Source organism: Cydia splendana, chromosome 1 (assembly GCF_910591565.1).
Source record: "Cydia splendana chromosome 1, ilCydSple1.2, whole genome shotgun sequence".
In the NCBI taxonomy this organism is placed as follows: Eukaryota; Metazoa; Arthropoda; class Insecta; order Lepidoptera; family Tortricidae; genus Cydia; species Cydia splendana.
Genome location: NC_085960.1, coordinates 26,494,776 through 26,501,561, shown reverse-complemented (window position 1 = coordinate 26,501,561; position 6,786 = coordinate 26,494,776).

Genomic DNA, 6,786 nt, shown 5'->3' with positions numbered 1-6,786 from the left:
TTCATTCTTAAGTTATTAAAACTTACGAGTTTTATTCTATAAGCATTACACATACTTTGTTTTGAAATGATTTGCGGTAGATTTTGTTATTTCTAACTGTTTTACAATAGCTTGATTTAGAAAAAAAAATTGCTAAGTTTGACTAATAAAGTAATGTAGGTAATGTAGTCAAAAGTTTAAAATGTACAAAAGATGCCGTGAACTCTATAATAATATGGGGTGAAAACTGTAGGTATTTTCAAAGTAATCGCATATGTATAACATTAAATTACCGTTTTTATACTGTTACGTTTCTAACATTAATTAATTAATTAATTATTATTAACATACTTACCTATAATGTGCTAATTTTATTATATTCTTAAGACGAAAGTGGAGGACCCGCACAAAATCGCCTTTTCATACAAACGTAGTCCACATTTTTCCCTCTGGATATTAACATTATTGAAAATATTTTGACACAATTTGTTGTACATCAACCACAGCTAAGTTTGATTGTTTTCGAATAACAGTTAGGAGCATTTTTTTTTTATGAAATCAGTTTTTCGCTCCTAATTTTTACAGTAATCAAAATCTCGAAAAAAGTCAAGAGTAGGAGCATAGCTATTGGTTTACATCAAATTATCTAAAACTATATTCTCCACAATGTCAATGTCCAGAGAGGAAAATGGAGACTACGTTTGTATGGAGAAACGGCCGTCCCCTTTCCTCTTAATAAGGCTTTTATTGTGCTTAGTGTAACGTTGACGATGCTGTGAACTTTATTACATGTACTCGTATATAAGTGCTAACTTTGTTGGGTTTTGTTTTTTAATGGCATTTAGCATTTTTACATTTTAGAGGCATGTCTGTATAATTATTGAGTTAAGTACAATTAGATTATATACCCGCCAATCCGCACTAGACCAGCGTTGCGGGTTGCGGTCTTTGTACAGTCGACGTCAAAAATATGTTTACACTTTTGCACCTTACTCCTTTGTAATAATGCAAAACGTGTAAACATATCTTTGACGCCGTCTGTACATTACAATCAATGAAGTGTCACCACTAACTTGTATGTAGAATAACAAAACCTGCAGAGTGACCTTAGAATGGGAAGTAAGGAATTATACTAATCAAACAATACACATTAAAATTGCAATGACTTTGCATGGAAACTAAAATTATACCAGTCAAATACCTGAAAAAATCTTGTGAAATCTCTGCAATATTTATATACTATAACTATATAGGCCTACACGGCTAAATCTTGCCGTTGGTCAAGCAAGTAACTACTTTACAGCTACACTGGATTGGCCTGATTGTGTATTATAGAAAGTATTATAAAGTCCATTTTGTACAACAAGGCACCGAGGAAACCATCATAGCCCTACAAACAGATTGGTACAGTTCCAACACCTGTAATCTATTCTCTCTAAGGCCGCGAAGTAAACTGTCAGGCGTATTCTAATTTTAATAACAGGTTATGAATTAGATCTATAGGTATATCTAATCCAAATCTAATTTTTAACCTATTATTAAAGTCAGAATACCCACAGGGGTATACACAGGTATATCGACAACTACGAGAACAGAAACCATTAAAAGAAAGTAGTTGTACATAGACGTCTCCGAAAATACGTCTTCCTTAGTGTTTATGTAGTTTGAAGTAGGTACATAATAATTACATAATGATTTATTTGATTGTAGGTAGGTATGCTAGTCCAGCGGTACCTCACTTGATGTAATCGATGTATTCACAATAGGTTTCTAGTTGTAAAACGATGGTTACCTCACCAATAGAATGGAAATAAGTCTAATGAATTAGGTTATAGAACCTTCAAAACTCTCAACTAGAGTCCAGTTGAACAACTATGGTCCAAAATTAAGGTAATTTGTTTCCATTCAATATTATATTAAGCGCATTAAATATTATATTTTTCTAAATTCTTGTTTGACTTTTTTATTTTGATCATAGATTTAGATTTAGATTTATTTATTTCATAATATGAAATTACAATATAAATTATTTTACAGTAATCTATACGAATTTATATGATGATCGTCAAGTAAGAAAATAACAATTGATTATAATTATACAAATGTCAAGCAATACACAATTTAAAAACCATTATAAGCAATCGATTAATGAACAAAATTATTAACAATGTCAAATAATATAAAATAAAAAACAATGTCAATATGGCTAAGCTAAGCACGGATCTATCTCATAATGATCGTCAAATTAAAACAAAATGAAAAACAGGTCAATAGAAAAATGAATTACATTCAATTTGGATAATTGAGTACATTATTGGACCATAGTTGAAAAGTTGTAACAATCTGGTTTTATTGCATTGTGTCACAGTAGTTCGTCAGGTCAGGGCTGAGCTAGTTATGACGACGTAAATGTAAGTTGCTTTTCAATTAACGCCAGAATATTTTTTTAAATTAAAAAAAAATTCACATCTACCTACTTACATCAGTAATACGAACAAAATATTTTCTCGACTTTATTAGATATTCACAAAACAAAACAAGACGACCGATTACACGGTGTTTATTCCCTCTAAATATTTACGACACTGCACACGCCGTAAGCACCTATAGCAAAGTATGAATTATTTTTATTGCAAAATGTGACTGTAACTAGTCCTGCTAGTCATATTCGAATAATACCGCAACGCCTTAGAATAAATTGGGACGAGTAGATGCGTGTTAACAAACTTACATCTAGGTACTTTAATGTCTAATGTACATTAGACTAACAGCCCGATTCTAACTTTAAGATACATCAATTAATAGATCTCGAAACGATATGGCTTAAATATGTCAGTGTCAAATGTGACGTTTCTTCAAACAAAAACGTCACTTTTGACACTGACACATCTAATCCATATCGTTTCTAGATCTATTAATTGACGTATCTTAAAGTTAGAATCGAACAGTAAGTCGACGGCATCAAGGCTATAAATATATTATACTCTACGAGCATTGAAACAAATACGTAGTCCTAAGTTAAATATTCCTAAACAAGTAACTTAACTAATAAATATAGAAATAAATAGGTAATACATACCGTGTGTTACTACACTCACTATAAAATTATAGTGTCTAAGTAACCCTGTAAAATGCCAGGTGCATGCAGACGAGTCGCTCTAGTCAAACGAGTAGATGTAAATAATTAGTACAAAGTAATAATATATTTTTTTAAGAAAATGAACGCAAATTAGGATTGGGATACGACTTTCAATTTATAAAATAATCTGGTAGAAAATAATTTGCTGTAATCAGTTATAAATAAAATATCGCTCAGGTTTCATCTGTCTCTACTTCAAAATCAGGAAAGCATTTTGCGATACGCACTTTACAGAGGTGTGTATCAAAAAATTGAGTAAAACAAATAAATTTATTATTTAGGATAATAATCATAACCAGAAAAACTGTTCAGATTCAGAGTCACCTAGTTCCTACTGTATTTACCTAAGTCGTATCTCCAAAAAAAAATGATTAAGGATGCTTGAAGCAAAATTAGATTTATTGGTTTTCAATGTTATTCAATATCATCGTCGTTTTTAATCCACTGTGTATATTTATCGTCAAATTGTACGTGGGAATTTTTTATTTTTTTTATCTAGTTATGTCATTAATACTTAATATTAGTTAAATAAGACAACCAAAATCTTTAGCTTATTATGTGTAGGTACCTGTTATTTTTTAACTTTGTATTTTGTGTTATTTAAGTGAATAATCGATTGTTACATTTATGTCCTAGCGTAAAATTACATATTCCTACAAGAAATATAGCTAACCGACATACCTCTTTACAAAACTTACTGGAATTACTAAAATAACCTATTTATATCACCATATTACTAAGCGATCGATACTGTCTTAAAATATCCCATTAAAAACATCACATCATTTCAGGTTAAAACCCTTTTTTAAAGTAATTATTATTTCAAATATTCTATAAAAATACTAGGATAATATTATTCTTAAGTACAGGTTAGGTATAATTTGGTGTGGGCATGAGTACCGTGAAATATAAAATTGGTCTCCTGCCTCTCGATGTTTCCTGTGTTTACTCTTGGGACTTCTTGTAAGTCAAATAGGTATGTAAATTAAACCAATGCATTAAGTACATAAGTAGTACCATATGATTAATAGAATGTCATAAACAAGTACAAGTAAAAATAGTAAAATCTCCGTAGTTATTTAATATTTAAACAAAATTGTATATGAGTACGTGCTACACAGACTTCCTATTAAATGAATAAACGTATGTGTATTATAAAAAGTAACACATAGTAATGATTTCTAACTGCTATTTAATTGTTCATAATACAATAACCATATAACGAACTGTATTTCAATAAATCGACATGAATAAAAACAGTATAATCCCACACATACGAGCCGAATGACTAAATTTTCTTAGTTAGACTAAATTAAATTAATGAACGTAGTCTTAATTGTTTTATTGGCATGGAGCTGGGTTAAGATCTGATCAAAGCATTATTTTATTTTATTGATCACTTGTATTTTTATCGAATTTTCTGTATTTGTGAAATAAGTATACTTATCAGGCTTTTGGTAGCTAAAGCTACCAGCCGTCACCCTTAATTACCTACGCAACCTAGTACTTACAATGACAAAAATCTAGCAAGTGAGTCGTTTATAATAGGTATTAAATTAAATGTAAGTAGTTAATAACTTATAAGTAATAAAACTTCGAAAAGTGTTAGTTCATTTAAATATAGCATTTCTTAATCTCATACAATCCATTGTTTAAAAATCGTTAATATTGTTCGATTATGTGTGAAAATAAATATGACGTAATATGTATAAAAAAAGAAACACTGTTTTCTGATGATACTTAATTGCATTATTCTATTGGATATGATTGAAATCCTAAGTTAAGGATTACCTAGGTACTAAATATTGTTTTATTAATAAGTGTCTTTCTTATTCCCAGCTTTACGAGTATAATAAAGTAATAAGTTAAGGTTATACATATATAAAAAATAATAGCTACGGTAATATAGTAATAATTTGTAAATTAGCCAATGAACGGCGCACCGTACAGCAAAGACCAAAGACATTTATTTGCGAGGGTTGAACGAAGGAAAGTATATCTCTTATAATGTTTACTGTCACCTTTTTTACTTGAGTGTGTTGTCCATTGTCCTTATTGGTAGCTTTCATGTCGGAAATACCGCACTTTTAGACATATTGCAAATACAGACCCGAGCAAACTGGTGGTGATCGTATTATTCCATCGAATAGAATATCAACATGCTATAATAAAGTCAATTTAACACAATATTTGTTAGCCGACCTATAAAAGTAATTAAATCACATTATTTTTACGTCTACATTTTATTTTATGTTTTATTTTCTCGTCTTGGTGCGGTATGAGAACAATTAAGTAGGGATCTAATTAATTTTGAGAAATATTTGTTGTGTCAAGTATTTTTGTGTAAACCTTATTTATTAAGAATTATTATTAATTAATCCCTAAAATAACTTTGTAGAGGTTTCGCACGAAAACGAACGGAATAAAACGTGGGCTTCCTGCTAAGAGAAGATCTTATCTCATATTACCTTATTAATTTGTATAATTAATATGTACTCATTATATATAAGTTATGTTAACCTTTTGTGGTCTACCTATTTAATCACATTATTCATTTACTAATTTGCTTGGCAAGCCTTAGAAAATAAGAGCTGTACTTTTTGTATATGATGTCTTTCATCCCTCGTTGTTTGTATTGATTAAGAATAGTGTTACACTACACATGTATTATACCTACATTACATTACATTTTATACACAGAATAATGTAAGCATTTTAGTTATATAATATTGCTATCATGAAATGCGGTCATGTGCATACAAAACAATTTATAGATAAGTATTGAAAACAAAATAACATACGAAAAGTTTGCTATATATACTTGTTTCTGCTGTAAATTATATTATTTTTTTGTAAATTTGACAGAGTAAAGTCGAAACTTAATTGGGAGTGTTGGGACCTATATTACATATAGTAGGTACATATGTAAGACGGTGGTCAGAAGCATCTTAGGCCATAGTGCGGTACTGCAGTAATGTATTTTCCATCACCTACAACTGAAATTGAAAGAATATGTACATCGCGGTCCCATTTAACTGTTGGCTCTTTTAGATCTTAGTGATTTCTCAATTTTTTACAATCTTTAAGAGTTCCGAGTCTAGTCGAATCGGGGCTTGGAGCCCTGAAACCAAGATTGATTTGGCGCACGGATCATGTTATTTTGGAAAGCGACTGCCATCGTACCTTTCATTCCTCCTGGTACTCTTACGTTGTTTACTTATGATCAACTGGTAATAAATACCGTTTTATTATATGTAAATAACTCGAGTCGAGTCGGTTCGGAACAACCAAAGGTTTGGAAGCCGAATGGTTCGCCAGTTCGCCTACAAAAAGTGTTGTACCTGTTTCAACTAATACATAATTTTGTTATATTTACCATTTAATTTATTTTTATACAGGGATCTTTAATCCTGATAATGTCACTTATATAAAATCACAGCATATCATAATAAATAATAAAATAATATATTCATTGTTATTCGTAATTATGATATGTAACACATACACTGCCAGACGGGTTCCATGTTCCTAGGCGAGTTTCTCCAAAAAGCGAAAAAAACGTCGTCGGCCTAAGTCGCAAACCTCGTAACTCCTCCGGGGGAGTTAGGAGGTTTCCGACTATAAGTATTATTGTCCAAGGTAGCAATTACTAATTTCCTTGAAATGGA